Source organism: Ischnura elegans, chromosome 2 (assembly GCF_921293095.1).
Source record: "Ischnura elegans chromosome 2, ioIscEleg1.1, whole genome shotgun sequence".
NCBI lineage: Eukaryota > Metazoa > Arthropoda > Insecta > Odonata > Coenagrionidae > Ischnura > Ischnura elegans.
Window position 1 is genome coordinate 112400801 of NC_060247.1, and position 15610 is coordinate 112416410.

The window sequence follows — 15610 nt, forward strand, 5'->3', positions numbered from 1 at the left end:
TTATTTATCAATTCGTAATCGGTAGCTTAGCACTTTTTATCGCAATATCTCGGTAAACTTTATCAGTTTCATATTTTTATTACAATAACAATAACATTGATTTTGGAAGGTGGATATGTTGTATCGCTGGTAAAAACTGCTGAAAATTGAAATATTACCAATAAAAAACAATACAATGTCCATATTGTTATCTTACGATCTCCACGACTGTCTGTGATTACTGTTTTCTACATTAAAATCTATTTGTCCATTTCAAATATTTTAATGTTATACATTGCCACTAAATTTTATTTTTGGAATTATAAGGTAGAGTCTAGATTCAAAATCAAAATTGAAATTGTTTTTTTGCTCCATGGTGCTCCTCGATGATTTCTTTGCAGAATCCTTTGGAAGAGTATATTCAACAAGATAAAGAAAAAAATCTCACCTATACTTGTTTATTCGATACCTAAAAGGTTTAAACTAGAGTAAGTTTTAAGGCGGCCAACCGCGCCGCTGAAGGCGGTTGGCCGGCATGCCGGCTGAAGACCGAATGCCTTTATCGCTAGAATACTCCTATATCGGTGGTTGAACTCACGTGGTGTATTCTTCATATGATATTCCATACTGTGAGATTTCAAGCATCAGGTTTTTCACGTTTCTCGTTTGTTGGACAGTCTCCTGAATATATTCATTAAACCAACGAGAGCCGGTTTTCATGCTCTGAGTGAGACAGATTATGCATATCTGAAACGACTAAATAAGTCAATACGCGAACGATTGGCAGTGACTGCCACACGTTTTCCTCTGCAAAATTTTCCTCGTATTTTTCTAGAGGGAAGTTACCTTACCTGAGGGTAAGCATTTTCACTACGTTATTCCGAAAAAAGGTCTTGGCCCTAGGGGCAATAAATGTTCCATAATTCCATTGCCGAGGCTTTGATGAACAGGAAGGAACTTATGAGAGGATTGTTACGAAAGAGTTCAAAGAAAAGGTTAGCGAAGAGAGTGATCTGGAGTGTAACGCTTAACTGTACGGAAACGTGGACACTTAGGAAGGAGGACGAGAGGAGAATGGAGAAGTTCGAGATGCGGCTGTGGAGAAGAATGGAAATGGTAAAGTGGAGGGAAAGGAGGAGAAACGACGAAGTGCTGGACATGGTGGGATAGGAGAGGCAGTTTCTAGATGAGATGCTGAGAGGTCAGACGGTATGATTGTAGGGAATACATAGCGGGAAGGGGATGTTAAAGACAATGTTAGAGGGTAGAATGCTGGGTAAGCGAGGGAGAGGAAGGAAAAGAATAGGATTTTTAGATAGAATGAATTGGGGTAGCCCTTATTGTGAACTGAAGGGAAAGGTGCTTGAAGGGATGGGAGGCCTCCAATATGCTTCTTAAGTACTCCATGGAAACATGGTTTTACCGAATAAACCTGCGTGAAAATTAAAAAAAAAACATATTTCTGTACCTATGGGATGAAGGGCCCTAAGTTCGTTTTCCTAATTTTTAAGGAGATAAGTTTTAGGATATTTAAAAATTTAACCGGTAATTACTAGAAGACTAGGTTACAATACCAATCACATTTTGATATAAAAATGTTGTAAATTTAGATCGAAACTTGAAGCTTGTACGTGGTGGAAGGGCTCCATATTAGCAATAAAAGACACTTCGTTACTTTAGCAAAGTGTCTTTTATTGCTGATACAAAATTTAACCGGTAATTGCTAGAAGGTTAGGTTACTATACCAATCACATTGTGATATAAAAATCTTGTAAATTTAAATCGAAACTTGAAGCTTTTAAGTGGTGGAAGGGCTCCATATTAGCGATAAAAGACAGTTACTTCCACAAAGTAACTAAGTGTATTTTATTGCTAATGTTGTAAATTTGTTACCTAACCTTCTAGTAATTACTGATTTAATTTTTCAAAAATCTTAAAATTGCTCTCCTGAAAAGTTTGGAAAACGGACATAGTGTCCTTCACCTCCGAGGTACAGATTTATAAATATATATCTCAAAGACCTCTCAAACCTTGTGGATTAATTGACCCTTTGAGGTCCAAGGGGTATGCACGTCCCAATTTTTTTTTTAATTCTCTCAAAATTAAATGAGAAGGTGTATGATTGTAAGAATTAGTTCTATTGAAGAATAGGCCATTGGCCTCTAGTTTTAAATTGTTTTAGTGAATTATTTTAGTTTAGTGAGTTATTCCTTTCGACATCGTTGTTACCACGTTGGTAAGAACTTTCACTTAAAATGCTCTTCACGAAGTGGAAATTTGATAGTTTATAACAAATAAATGAGATGGTCAATAATAACAGGACTTTCGGTTTATCCTTTGTGTGTACCTATTCTGTGAAGTTAGTGCGAAAAACTCAGCATTTGTACCTTAATTTTCAAGGAATTAGTGTTTTTATGTTATGGGACACTTATGTCCCTGTGGAACAAAAGGGAGCGAGAATAGGGTGGTTTCCTATTATTTTTTTATTGCCTAAATCGAAAGATTATTACTCCTGGAGTACGTATTTCACGCTTTTAGATTTTTACATGACGATATCCATTTTTCGCGATTAAGTGAAAAGTTAAAATTTTCAAGCGCGCGAAAACGCGACGCGTAAGTATGAATGCCGGGAAATCTCTCCGTGTGACGTATTTCTCGTTCCCGCTGCCGCCCTGTGAGGTGACCTTGAGGCGAGTTGAGCGCTGATACGACGCAGGCTGCTAGCGGGTAGCTGAGTACCATGCTAGCTGGTAGCGCTTGGCTTAAATAAGGAAAAATAATACCTTATCAAACGAGGAAAACTTTCCGACCTTAGCCAGTTTTAATAGGTGATTATTAAGACATGTTTCCCTAAGCTCTGCGCCTCATGCATGCATTGGTAACCTCAGACGATGTATAACTCCTATCTTCTCGTATAGAAACTAGGTCCCTGTGACGTCACGTGGAGTGGCATCGCATGGGCGCCAATCTGGCCCTTTTCAAATGAGGATAAAAATTGACCAATGCCATTCGTCTAAACTGGGAATTATAAAACCAAATAATTTGTATATTATGAATACAGTAATGGTGAGTAACGAATCGCAATCAATGCCTTTCGTTTTCTTTGATGAAGGAAACTACCCTATTGGCATTATTTCACGTCAGAGACTTTATCTCAGAAACCATAATAGATATCGCTTTCATATAAATCTTTTTGGAATCTACGCATTAATTTTAGCCTAAAAACGTTTTTTATTCAATCTAACGGCTACAATATTTATGGGCTTTATAAAGGGTTGAGGGACTAACTACCAGATTTCGTGGAGAATTTTATCACGGCCCTTGTGCAAAACGACCATTTTGCTCCTCTCCCCAGAGTGCCTTCGCAGATACGAGCCGAGAAATATTACGAAACACAATCAATTGAATTGGAGGAATGCGGTGGAATTAAGATAAGCATTGATTAGTATATCAGAGACTGAGACGACGTCAGCGATGGAGGGAAGGGGCTCTTATCGAACAGGGTGGTGACGAACGCTCAAAAGTGAAAGCTCAACTCTCAAACTCTTCCTCGTATTTTACGAGGAAATCCGCCACGACCGTCTAGGGCAGGGGTCAGATGATTGTAATTACGCTCTCAGCATGATTTATTTTCAGTAGATTCATTCATGGAAGATCTGTTTTCATGAAGGAAGAAGGGAAACACGCGAGCGAATTATTGAGCCATTAAAATCTTTGAAAACTAAAAACAAAGGATGGAAGTTTCCAGCAGAATTCAGTATCTTTATCTTTATTACACCCTTTGCACTCCCTAACCTCTCTCAGTTGTTAGAGTACGAGATGTGTTCAGGGAAATTTCGTTTTTTCAACAAAATATTTATATAATCGTCCACATTAATGTTGCCGCCTTCAATATAGTCCCCAATGTATATTATTCACTCGTGACATTGCTTCTTCTAATCCTCGAAAGACTCCTCAAACTCTATCTTTGGTATACTATAGCCTTTAGCTCTGTAAGCGATTTGCTATTAATTTCATCTATGCTTCTGAAACGACGGCCCTCAGAGGTTCTTTTTTTAATTTTGGAATTAGGAAGGAGCCACAGGGAGCCATGTCTGACATGTATGGAGGCTGGGGCATCGTCGCAGTATTGTTTTTGGCCAAAAATTCATATATAATCCACAAATTCAAATATATTCTGTAAAAAGACAAGCCTTTAAGATTGTATTTATTATTGAAAATATGTAAAAGTCACACGGAGCCATGTCTGGCAAAGTATCACTCTCAATTGGAGAGATCAAGTCAACGGAAATAATATAACTGGGAGACTACGATGTAAGCAGTATATTTTTCCTGGAAACAGCCATCTAAAATGGCCAAAAAAGCGAAGGGGGTAACCGCGAAGTCCCTCGGCAAGTTGGGCGGAACGGAAGTCCGGCGGGAGAAGGGGGCGTAACCAGAAACTGATCTTTACAGGGAATGTCACCAAAAAGAAAAATATGACCCATACCTTCTTTTTTTCCTTTTTGAAACATTACTTACCTATCACAAAGTTCAGTTATTTCATTTGTCTCAATAAAAAAATACTTACGGCCTAATTGGGTTACCCTTAGGTCTTCGCTCAAATGTGCCCAAACCAAATTTATTGGCGTATATATTTTGTTTCGTCGAATGCCTATGATGGCCAAATTTGTTTTACAGCCTTAGCCCTGAGTTAAATGAATATTGTATAGTATATAAACGTACCAGACATGTGAATTGCACTTAATATTACAAGATGAATGCTAATAAATTTGTATAACTAAACTGATTAATAAAATGGAATGATATTAATATGATATAATGAATGGATTTAATAATCTCTTATGTGAGATAATTACGGTTCTCTACGGCAGAATGTGTGATGCCATTGAATCTAGAAGTCCAGAGGAATGCAACTGAAAAAATTATATACGTTCACTCTTTTGATCTTACTACTCGTGACGTACATACCCTTTTGATCTACGAGAAGAGTAATTGTCAGTAGGTGGTAATGTTCGCATACTAATTACTTACCTGAGGGAAATATGCAAAAAAATACCACGAGTAAAATTCCGCCAGACTATGTTAGATACCTGACTTTGAATTGTGAAATGCCAATTATAGGTGTAAATTTACTGGGAGTGGGGGTAAAATTAAGTTAAATCATAGATTGTTTACGATATATTGATTCATGGCAGGAATCTTTGATTGTTTATGAGATAATGATGCATGCAGTAGCAAGGAATAAGCAAAGTGAGAACGCATCGGATAGAGCAAAAAGGTTGATCTAAAGTTAATTCCATCTTTGGTGTAATAGGAAATACAGGAAGAGGGGAGAGTTAGCTCTAGTAATTAAAAATAATGACATGAAATTAGCATAAATAAACGAAAACATTTCTTTTTAGTACTCGAGCAAATGCACGTGATTTCCGGAAAGCCTTTAATTTGATAAAAAAGGCGGTTTGATTCAATATATAGTTTTTTATAATTTTGATGACCAGCCGTGTGAAATATGACAACGGCATTTCGGAAACTTTCTTCCTCCATTATGTCAAGTAGTAGAGGTTTCAGAAGGAAAATTCTACTTAATATATATAGCTCACAATGACCTTGGTAATCCAGTCTTTTATGCTTGCCCGACGTGTTCATAGTAAATGTCTGAGACTACAATTATTTGCGAACCTCGAGGCACCCATAGAAGAACTACAGCCTCACTACTCGCTCGCTTAGTCTCTTTACTAAGAGACAGCGCCAGTGTCCCGACTTGTGCATCCATCATCCTCAAAAACGCCTTCGCTGAAAAGGCGCGGTCGCAAGGATCGATACGGACAAATCACGGATGTGGGCGGACGATGGAAGGAGGAGGCTGATTGGAGGTACATACTCGAAGAAAAATGAGAATCGATAATGCCAACCTGTTGTTCGGACATCCGACATATATCACGGTCATACGCAAGAATTTCAGTGATGAAATTTTCCTAGCAAAAATTCGGGCCGGGATTCGAACCCGATTCTCCCGGCCTTTTGTACTATCAGTTACGCCACAATATGCCTTCTCTTCCCCACAGGCGTGAGTAAGAATTTATTTACTCCTAAATTTTGTTTTTACATCTGAATAGAAAAAATATCAAGAGAAGGAGCTTTAGGTGGTCTCCAAGGTCATAGTACCAGAATTGAGCCACCATCAAATAGCAAATGTATGCCAATAAAAAAATAATAATAATTCAGTAAATGATACGTGAGTGTTTTAAATGACTAGCATCAAAATAAATTTTCAATTATTTCTTGTGAGAAAAGCCAGTCTTTAGCAAGCTTTAACATTACATTTGAGGATTTTTTTAAAATTCCTGCGTGCAGTAAATGAAACAAGGGTGTGTCCGAACATGGTGTTGACGTATCAAGTCCACACTATGACGCCGTAGACGGTGGTCGTGCTTAATTGTCGGAGATAAAAGCCTTACTTTGCTGCTATTAAGCGATGGGCGTTGTTCAAAGTAATCAGTGATAGATGATATAGGTAATATCTTGGGGGCAATATCAATAATAAGTTATTAGTTATCAAAATAAATGTTTTACATTATTTTTTGATAGTTACATTCAAAAAGTACGTAAAAACAAATAATTAGTAGGTTCATCGTTAAAATACTATGCTTTAAAAAGATATTATCATTGCGTTACTTATTTCTCACGTGCATTATGTTCATATTTATTCAGATTAATTCACTTTTTCCGTTTCGGAAGAGGGGAGGCACTCTTCCTAATTAGCGCCCTTGAATGTAATACATATAACAAGAGACTGAGAATTCGATCACGCAAAAAAAGAGCACCAAGGGTGGGATTCACCATGAGTCCAAATCCATGGCTGTCAAATTATTATTATTATGATATTTTACCAGTTTAGTGAAGGATCGTTTATTTGATTCGGAAGGTAGGGAGGCTGAACGTCGAGGAAAATAATGATTAGGGAATATAAAGTCTCATGCGCAAAGAGTATGTATTACAGTATGTTCTTAAGAGATACAGCACCATCTGTTTACCTAGATTCCGTCGTCTAAATTAGCGTCTTGTGAAAAAAATTCGGAAAACTGCCCACTGGATTTGTACTTCGCTTCAATGGGTTTTTCTAATTCTCCACTCGAATTTAATTCACTATGATGGCGCGCAAATATCGACCTGGTTACTCTATTCCACGCCAGAGGGCTTCCATGCAGCCGCTTTGAGTGCCTCCAAACGGTGGACCGGGGAAATAGCGCGAGTAGCTGTCGGGGCGGGAGGGAATCATAAGCTGGCATAACCAATGCATACTTATCATTTTTATCTATAAAAAAGTCCGATTAATGAATGACCAAAGATTAATTACAAATAGCCATTTTATTTTTTATAAATCATCTAAAGTAGCAAAACCAGCCGGTATCGTTTCAAATTGACAAATTAATTTTAGTGAAAGATCGTTTCCTTGATTCGGAAGGTTGGGAGGCTGAACTTCGCTATGTATCGGCATTTTTCGTAAAGATCGACTCTTACCTTCACTCGTGAAGCATTCAGCTATTTTAAAGTACTTTAAAAATGTTATTTGCAATTATTTTTATAAGAATATTGATTGTCATTATTATTTTTCTGTAGTTATTGAACATGTACAATAAGGAGAACATAAAATAACCTATATTACTTTTTGGTAATTTTTTACTCAGCGGAAGTAACCTTAATGAGTCATACGAGACTCGTTCGAAATATGTAGGTATATTATAAGATAACGAAAAATGTCAACAACAGGCCGGCTTTATAATGTTTGTTTAAATCCCCCCTGACGTGGAGCTTAATGAGATGTTGAGTGTTACATAAAAAATTCCACGTAAGCCGCTGGAGACTATTGTGAGAGAATAGGGATAACGTGTCATAATATATCTTCGCTGTGATTATATTGGTATAACACATCACTAAATTATGACTTTTATCTTCGTATACACGTCCACAAATTCATATGCCATTCTTAGCACTTGTATTATCTTGTTTATGTAAATGTACATTGAAAACCATTCTTTGACTATATGAATTGAGAAAGGATTATGTTCCACGATGATAGTATGTTGCACGAATATCAATTCAAGGAAGCATTAGCCTGGATTGGATATTTAGGTATAAAGAATAGGTAGGTAGTCCTCAAGGGCATTTTCACATAAACTTCACGAGTATTCTTTCATTCATTTAAGAAACTCTTACAACATCCATTTATTTTCACAGAGATATCCTCAGGTACCTTACATAATAAAACATGCATGTAATAAAATTTGTGCACATAATTTCAATGGTCTTACATGATAGGGGGATATTTGACGAGAAAAAAATTCTAATCAGTTGCTGTCTGCTTGTTCAACTCCTAGAGGTTTATCAGATTTCATCATCATAATTTATCATAATTTATTACTTCCTGAATTTTTATTGCATTTTTTATTTCCCCTAAGTATAGAAATACCTCCTCAAAACTAAGAAAAATCTTCCTTGACATTACGTAGTTTATTTTACGCAGTGGCTCGACGATTCCTCCGATTATACCATTTTTATCAACACAACACGTGCACAAGATTGTCCACGCTGCGAAGGCCATTTTGGCAAATTACGTCAGCGCCTTCAGCGCCGCCATCGGTGATTTGAGTCTCGAATATAATTTGGTAACTTCCTTAATTCACTCAGTCATTCGGGAGCTAGCTTAAATATTCTTTTATGGGTGTCATGTGCTGAAACTAATGAGAAATAAATTTGGGGACGAGAATACTTTTGCTGATGTGAACCGGAGTTAGATTAAGAGTGCTCACCTACAACTGCTTAAAAAGCTACAAATAAAGGAACGGCTACATGTACCTAACAAGCTAAGAGCTTCTCATTTATACTACAAGCAGCAGATTATGGAGATAAAAGTATCAGTGCATCCTCTACGCGATTAGTAGGTGGCAGACGCCCTGTCCTACTGTGGTGAAAAAATAATATGACGATATAAAAAAATAACACGTTTTATAAAAAAAGAAGGAAATAACTTCCTGCGGCCCATTAAATTATTCATAAAATTTCAAATATTATTAATGAGAAAGTTTACATAAGATTTAAGAAGAACATTTCTAATGTCAAAAAAGAAAAATATGGTGCTCCTGTAGGTCTTTTGAAGGTATTAGCTAATTTTTGTTGTAAAAACTTGTGTATGTTCCTTTTGATGTATTTGATATTATTTCAATATAATTCCTCGGTCTAGTCAACACACCCTGTTACGATATTTCATTCTTACAAACGAAACAAAAATTAACAAGCACTCGAACAAGTCTAAAAATATCAACACTAATTATAAACAAAATACTTTGGAAGTCATGCTACCTAACGTGTTGAAACATCCTTCCAAGAAGGCGTCCTGTCCAAATCCTGGGATTTAGGTGCCTAACTGGGAATCATTGGGACACAGCTTAAATCTACATTCACCGTAATTCTGCGTTCAGTGATGCAATTATTCAAAAAGGCGCCCTTTAACCCAACATAAACAGGTATTTTTTTCAAACTGGGATATCGCATGAAATAATTCATTTATCTCGAGGATGGTAATTTTGCATTTTGAGTACTTTTAAACCTGATTATTACGCTCTAGGTCGTGCCAAATAGGGCATCTTCAGGATTTAGGCATGATCGGCTGCAATCAATTTCAGCTGAAGGAGTTGAAGGGGAGGGCGAGGTACAATTGGATTGCTGCCGGAGCAGGATAATTGGCGGGGTTTAAGGGGGAACCCCTCCCCATCCCCCAAGGGACCCCCGGGGACACGCGGATGCTGCCCACCGAGGACCAAACACGCCCCTTGCGGTCGTAGGGTGTGAAAATCTGCACACGTGCTGCCATAAGGGAAAACGTGTGTAGAGCACCACATGCAACCCAACGCGCATTTGGGGAAACGCCCAAAGTATCTTGTAATTGCCCACATGTGAGGAAAAAAATACCCATTGATGCCTTATTCACCGTGATATTTTTTCCATCACTGGAAAATGTTGGCATTTAACGAGTATTCCAATAGATAGCTGTCTTTCGATGGATTAGGTATACCATTGGTCCGTGTGCTATGACGAGAAATAAATTCCTAGATGCATTTTCGTTACTTTGAAATGGTAAATTTCGTTAGTTCTTCACGAAATTCAATGAATTGAATGTCGCGCTGGTCAGTTTGTCTGAAGTATCGTCGCGGTTGAGCTGAACGAAAAGAAGAACTTAAAGTGAACTTAAAAAGTAAAGAAAACCTTTTTCTATGAGAGTCCATTTACCACGTCCATAAAATACGATGAGGCCAGAGATACATGTTGAACAGGTATTAAAAATTTAAAAATACTTATAGCGACGAAATGGAAGCCAGGGAAGAACTTTACTTGGCCCCTCAAAAAGATTCTTATCTAAAGGAAATTAATATTCACTTGCAGCGTGCCATACTGATACTATACCTCCGAACATGGTTTCGACAATAGCATGCCATTAATTGAGGTCGTACTATTTGGGAAACCACGGTCGAAAATAAAATATCAGTGTGAAACGTACCAAGTGAATTTTCATTTTCGATGTCGTGGTTCCTTAGAGCACAGCAGCAAACCGTAAATAAAATCCATATGCACCACTGTGGCCTTCTTAACTTAATATTATATTCTTCACTTTTAATAATTATTAGGCATACCATTGGTTCGTTTGTTATGCCGGGAAATAAATTCGTAGACTCATTTTCGTATTTTTTGAACGGTAAATTTCATTAGTTCTCGACGAAATTCAGTGATAATCGTACATCATATTTTATGCTTATACATACTCCTTCATCCATTAACTCTTCGCCGCGTTGTAAGCATAAACAAGCATCGACATTAATTCACAGTGTATTTTACGCTTTATTTGTAACTTAGAATTAACAAACTCAATTTATAACGTAATTATAATTCACTTTAGTCTAAATATACTTGATACAGTTATTATTTTTTCCTGTTTAAATTGTGTACTCTATATATTTGTGACACTAGATAGTGAACCGTAATTTTCCTCACCATTGTAGAGTGCACATTGAACAAAATTTAAAATGTGCTTACTCATATGTTTAAAATTTCGATAAAAAAATCATTTATGTCACCAAAATCGTCTACTTTTCGCTCAGAGGGAAAATTCGTTGCTAGGCTGGGACTAACAAAGGAATTTAACGTAAGGTCCACCTACCACTGTACTGTAGATAGCATAACATAATGCAATATAACAAAGAAGAAAACTGGAATTATCCCCTTCCTTCATGGAATTACCTTAACACCACTTTAAACATCCCTCCACCCACTCATTACTCGCTCCATTTTTATCTCCTGTCTCCTTCGAATTTCATCTAAAAGCAGCCTCCCTTCACCAGCCATGTACAGTATTCCGTCGTTCCTCCTCTCCGTCTGTTTCACCTTCTACATTCTTCTCCACATCCGCATCACGAACGAAATGGAGGACCAATGAGTTGGGAAAGAAGGAGAAGGGGTAGTTGCGGTGGAAATATCTGTTAAATCGGTATCCCTCCCTCAGCAACTTCCCCTAATTCTAAGTGCCTCTACTTGCTTCCTCTCCTGACGATAGTATTTAAGCGAAATGCTTTGAAAATAATCAACTTGAAGGTAATGCTAAATGCACTGAAACCAGCCATGCAATAAAAATATCCATGGAAAACACGATCAATTACACTACTTCTATGTGCCACCTACCACAGTACTGTAGATAGCATAGCATAATGCAATCATGAATGAAATTTAATTCAAAATGCAGCATTCGCATAATCACTCAAGCGGACTTATTATTATAAAATATTCTGCCGACTGAGGTAGAATATCATGGAGTATTTAAGAAGGATACTTGCAGTGTGCCCTTCCTTCATGGATTTACCCTAACACTGGCCTCATCGTACAGCCGTATGGAAATACCTAGCGGACAGACAAACATACATCCTCTTGGAATAAAAAGATCTTTGGTTTAAAAAAACAGCTATATATCTGTGTTCTTCAGCCTAGTGAAGTCATCCATTCTGCTGCATGCAGGCAATGAGGGGATTCCAATCGTCGAGAGACGAAAGTGGCGCCTCTGGTGGGGGTTCTCCTCCCTCCCCGAGGGATCATTCAAAGAGGACGCAGCTGTGTTTCGGGGCGAGCGATTCAATTTGTGGGAACGCAGCCCTCGGGGCCAGAGGTGCCCTCGATCGAAGTAACCAAGGGAGGAGGGGCGCCCTCAGACACTGAGCAAATAGATGAGTCGGAAAAATGAGATACACTCGCGAGAACGTATTACTTTTGTTACGCGTATAAAGAGTCGGATTTCAACGATTTTTCACCATCTCGAAGGGTTTTTGGATCTGCTGAAAGGCCTCACCATTTCCTTATCCATCGCCAATATTATTATTAATTTAAAATTATAACAAATGAGCGTAAGCTTCGAAAAATCCACTGCGGCTTCTAAATGTTGACCTGTAAAACGGAAGTGATAAAACGGCTTGGGTAAGAAATCATGCACAGAAAGGATTTTCGAGTTTTCCACCAAGTTATTGGCTGCACGCCTCCCGACGTTTCGAAGAACGACTTGTTTCTCTATTACAGGGCACCTTGAGAATTTCATTTTATAGGATCTCCATTCAGATGATTCCCTGAGGATGGAGAACAAGTTGCTCTTCGAAACGCCGCGCCGGGAGACATGCAGCCAATTACCCGGTGGGGACCCCTAAAATCCTTTCTGCAGCTGATACGCCGGGATAATCTAAGAAATTATGCGTTTAAGTAGTTTAAGCACCAAGTACTAATGTTTCACTGTAGAAATAAAAAATTATCGTGAGTAACAAGGAATAGAGGAGAAATGAGATAGGTATGGGCCTCTCTTCAAGAAGACGAACGGGAGTCGATTTTATTTAGACCTTTTTGGGTACAGCCCGTGTACCACATCGTTTGTTGCCCGAAGTTTTGCAGCTGTCGCTGGTCACTTTCAGGGAATATGTCAGCTTTTCAGAGGAGGGTATCCATAACGCGTCATAGAGGGGTAATAGGTTGGAATTTGAGGGGTAGAGGGAGTTTTTATTTCACTAAAATTCAAATCAGGATCCATGCAGGGCTAATTTTGAGGCCACAGTCCCCGTTGGAGTCGTCTTCTAATTTCCTCATGCCTCGGCTCGTGGATAAACAGGGGTATATTTTTTTCACTAAACAACAATTTAAAACAAATAGCTCCAACCAAGCTAGTCAAGTTGAATAGTTCAACGAAAATAAATAGATAAATCGCTCTTCAGCAAACGTTTTCTTTCAAGTATTCAGAACAAAATACACGGGGAGAAAGAAAATGCAGTTCGTATATTTTGCGGATTATAATGTCATTAAGTTAGGGAGCGAATTTTAATTCCAACTGCAACTACGTTGCATTCCTTAACGATTTAGATGTCACGACAACAGCACGTGCATCCATGACGAGGGGTTCAGCTGTCACCGATAATATGCAATTTATTTTGCGACATGATGAAATAAACAATGATTTGTAAAGATATTTGGGAAATGGGATAGAAAGGTGTAAGATAGAAGCTAAACTAGGAAAGAAGAAACTCTATAATCACCTTACTTGCAGTATGCTGCTTGCTTGTGAGACCTTTATGACGTAGAATTGATAGCTGAATTCACAGGACATAGAGCAGAGCGTCTATATTCGTGATTAGTAGTTGCGACACAGTGCAGCGTTTCAAAAATGTTCGCCGAGTAAGGATGGGAATCAAGGGCGAACCCAGGATCATAACTAGGGGGGCAAGCCATGGTTGTTCAAGTTATAGGTAAGATTTACGCATGGAAAAAGTGAATGAAACCAACATTTTACGGAAACTGTAACAGGTCTTTATTTTGCACAAAGTGTTAGAAAAAGACCACAAAATAAACAAAAAAATTATTTTGTGGAACAGCAAAGTCTTTTTCTTACCCTTTGTGCATCATGAAAGAGTTCCACCATGTTACGCCACCCACCATTGGAGCTCTATTAGTTTTTACAATTATTTGCTTGAAAAAATATTATTTTCAATGAAGACATTTGCGAATTTTGCTTTTAGGGGGGGGGTATGTGCCCCCTCCTGCCCCTTGCTGGGTACGCCTATGATTGGAATATTTACAGGATCTTAAAGCAAAATACAGGCAATATTTATCTATCAAAATCGGTGAGGAGTTTATACCAGAAGATCGGAGAAGAATTAATCGATTACCAACGTTCTGTCGAGTAAAGTATCACCATAACAAGATACATAAGTAAACTGCAGAACAGAGATTTATTACCTTACTCTTTCCTCGAAGGAAAAACAGCCATCTCTCAATTCAACAAATTAGCCACAGTACTCGATAGAACTACTCATTGCAGGTTTTTCTGTTTGAAGTCCTATTTATTGAATGTGCAACGAATTTTTCTCACCTTATGACCTTTGGGTTTACCTTGCTGAATTAACAACCTTCATAGAAAGCTGCAATCACGTTATATTGTAGCATTCTTTGCAAATCAATTTTGCTACAGCATTGCGCTGCAGTGAACGATAAATTTTTGGCAGGGGCTCACCGCACCTGCACGAATATTTTACTGTTTAATACATTATTTAAAGTATCATTTGATGCTCATTTTAGGTACCAATTGCCTGCATTCTGTATGGTTGTGATTACCTACCTCCTGCCAAACACCTTAGAGGTGTTTTGTTGGGTAAAAATAATGTCAATTGGTACTCACCCGTAATTTAAGAGCCAAAGGTGAAATGAGCATGATTGCTTATCGTCAAATATTTTCCATAGAGAGGCTGTTTAGTCACATAATTGGCGACACTTTGGTGAGCGTCGTATCTTTTTGGAAAGCAATTAAGGTCGCGCAAGTAACCTTATCTCGTACGCACTCTGACCTCCATTATTGGCAACGGTTAACGGATATTATTTGGGCGATAGGGAGGAGGAGATTAAACCATAATAAAACAAATCCTTTTTTACAGAGACGTATCATGGGTTGTCGACAATAGTAAGGAAAAGAAGCTGATTACCTTCGAAAATGAAGTGTTAAGGAATGTTTTTGGACCCACAAGAGAAAATGGAACTTGGAGAATTAAAAATAATAAGAAAATCATGGATCTTTCTAACAATATATTAACTAATGTAGTAGCTGAAGCCGAGAGCCGTGGATTGCGATTGGCAGGGAACATGAAGATACGATAACAAGAGAAACAGGGGCGGATCCAGGATTTCTCTCTGAGGGGGACACAAGCGAGGCCGTAACCAGGATTTGGTTCCGGGGGGGGGGGGGATACAAGGATACCTTGCAATACAAAAACGAACGCAATGATAATGGGACCGTATTAAAAATCTTGCATATTTTATACGTGCCCTCGTGCTCCCCCCCCCCCCAGATCCGCCTTTGAAGAGAACCTATTAAAATAAGCCTGGACAGAAACCCGATAAAAGACGACCAGAAAAAGATTGAAGGATGAGGTGATGATTGATATTAGGAGAATGAGAGTCAGCGAGGAAGATGCAGAAGTTGGAGGCAACCAGTTGGCGAGGCCAAATGCCATCTAGGGTATAATTGGGCATGAGAGTAAATAGTACGGGGAGGAGGAGAGGG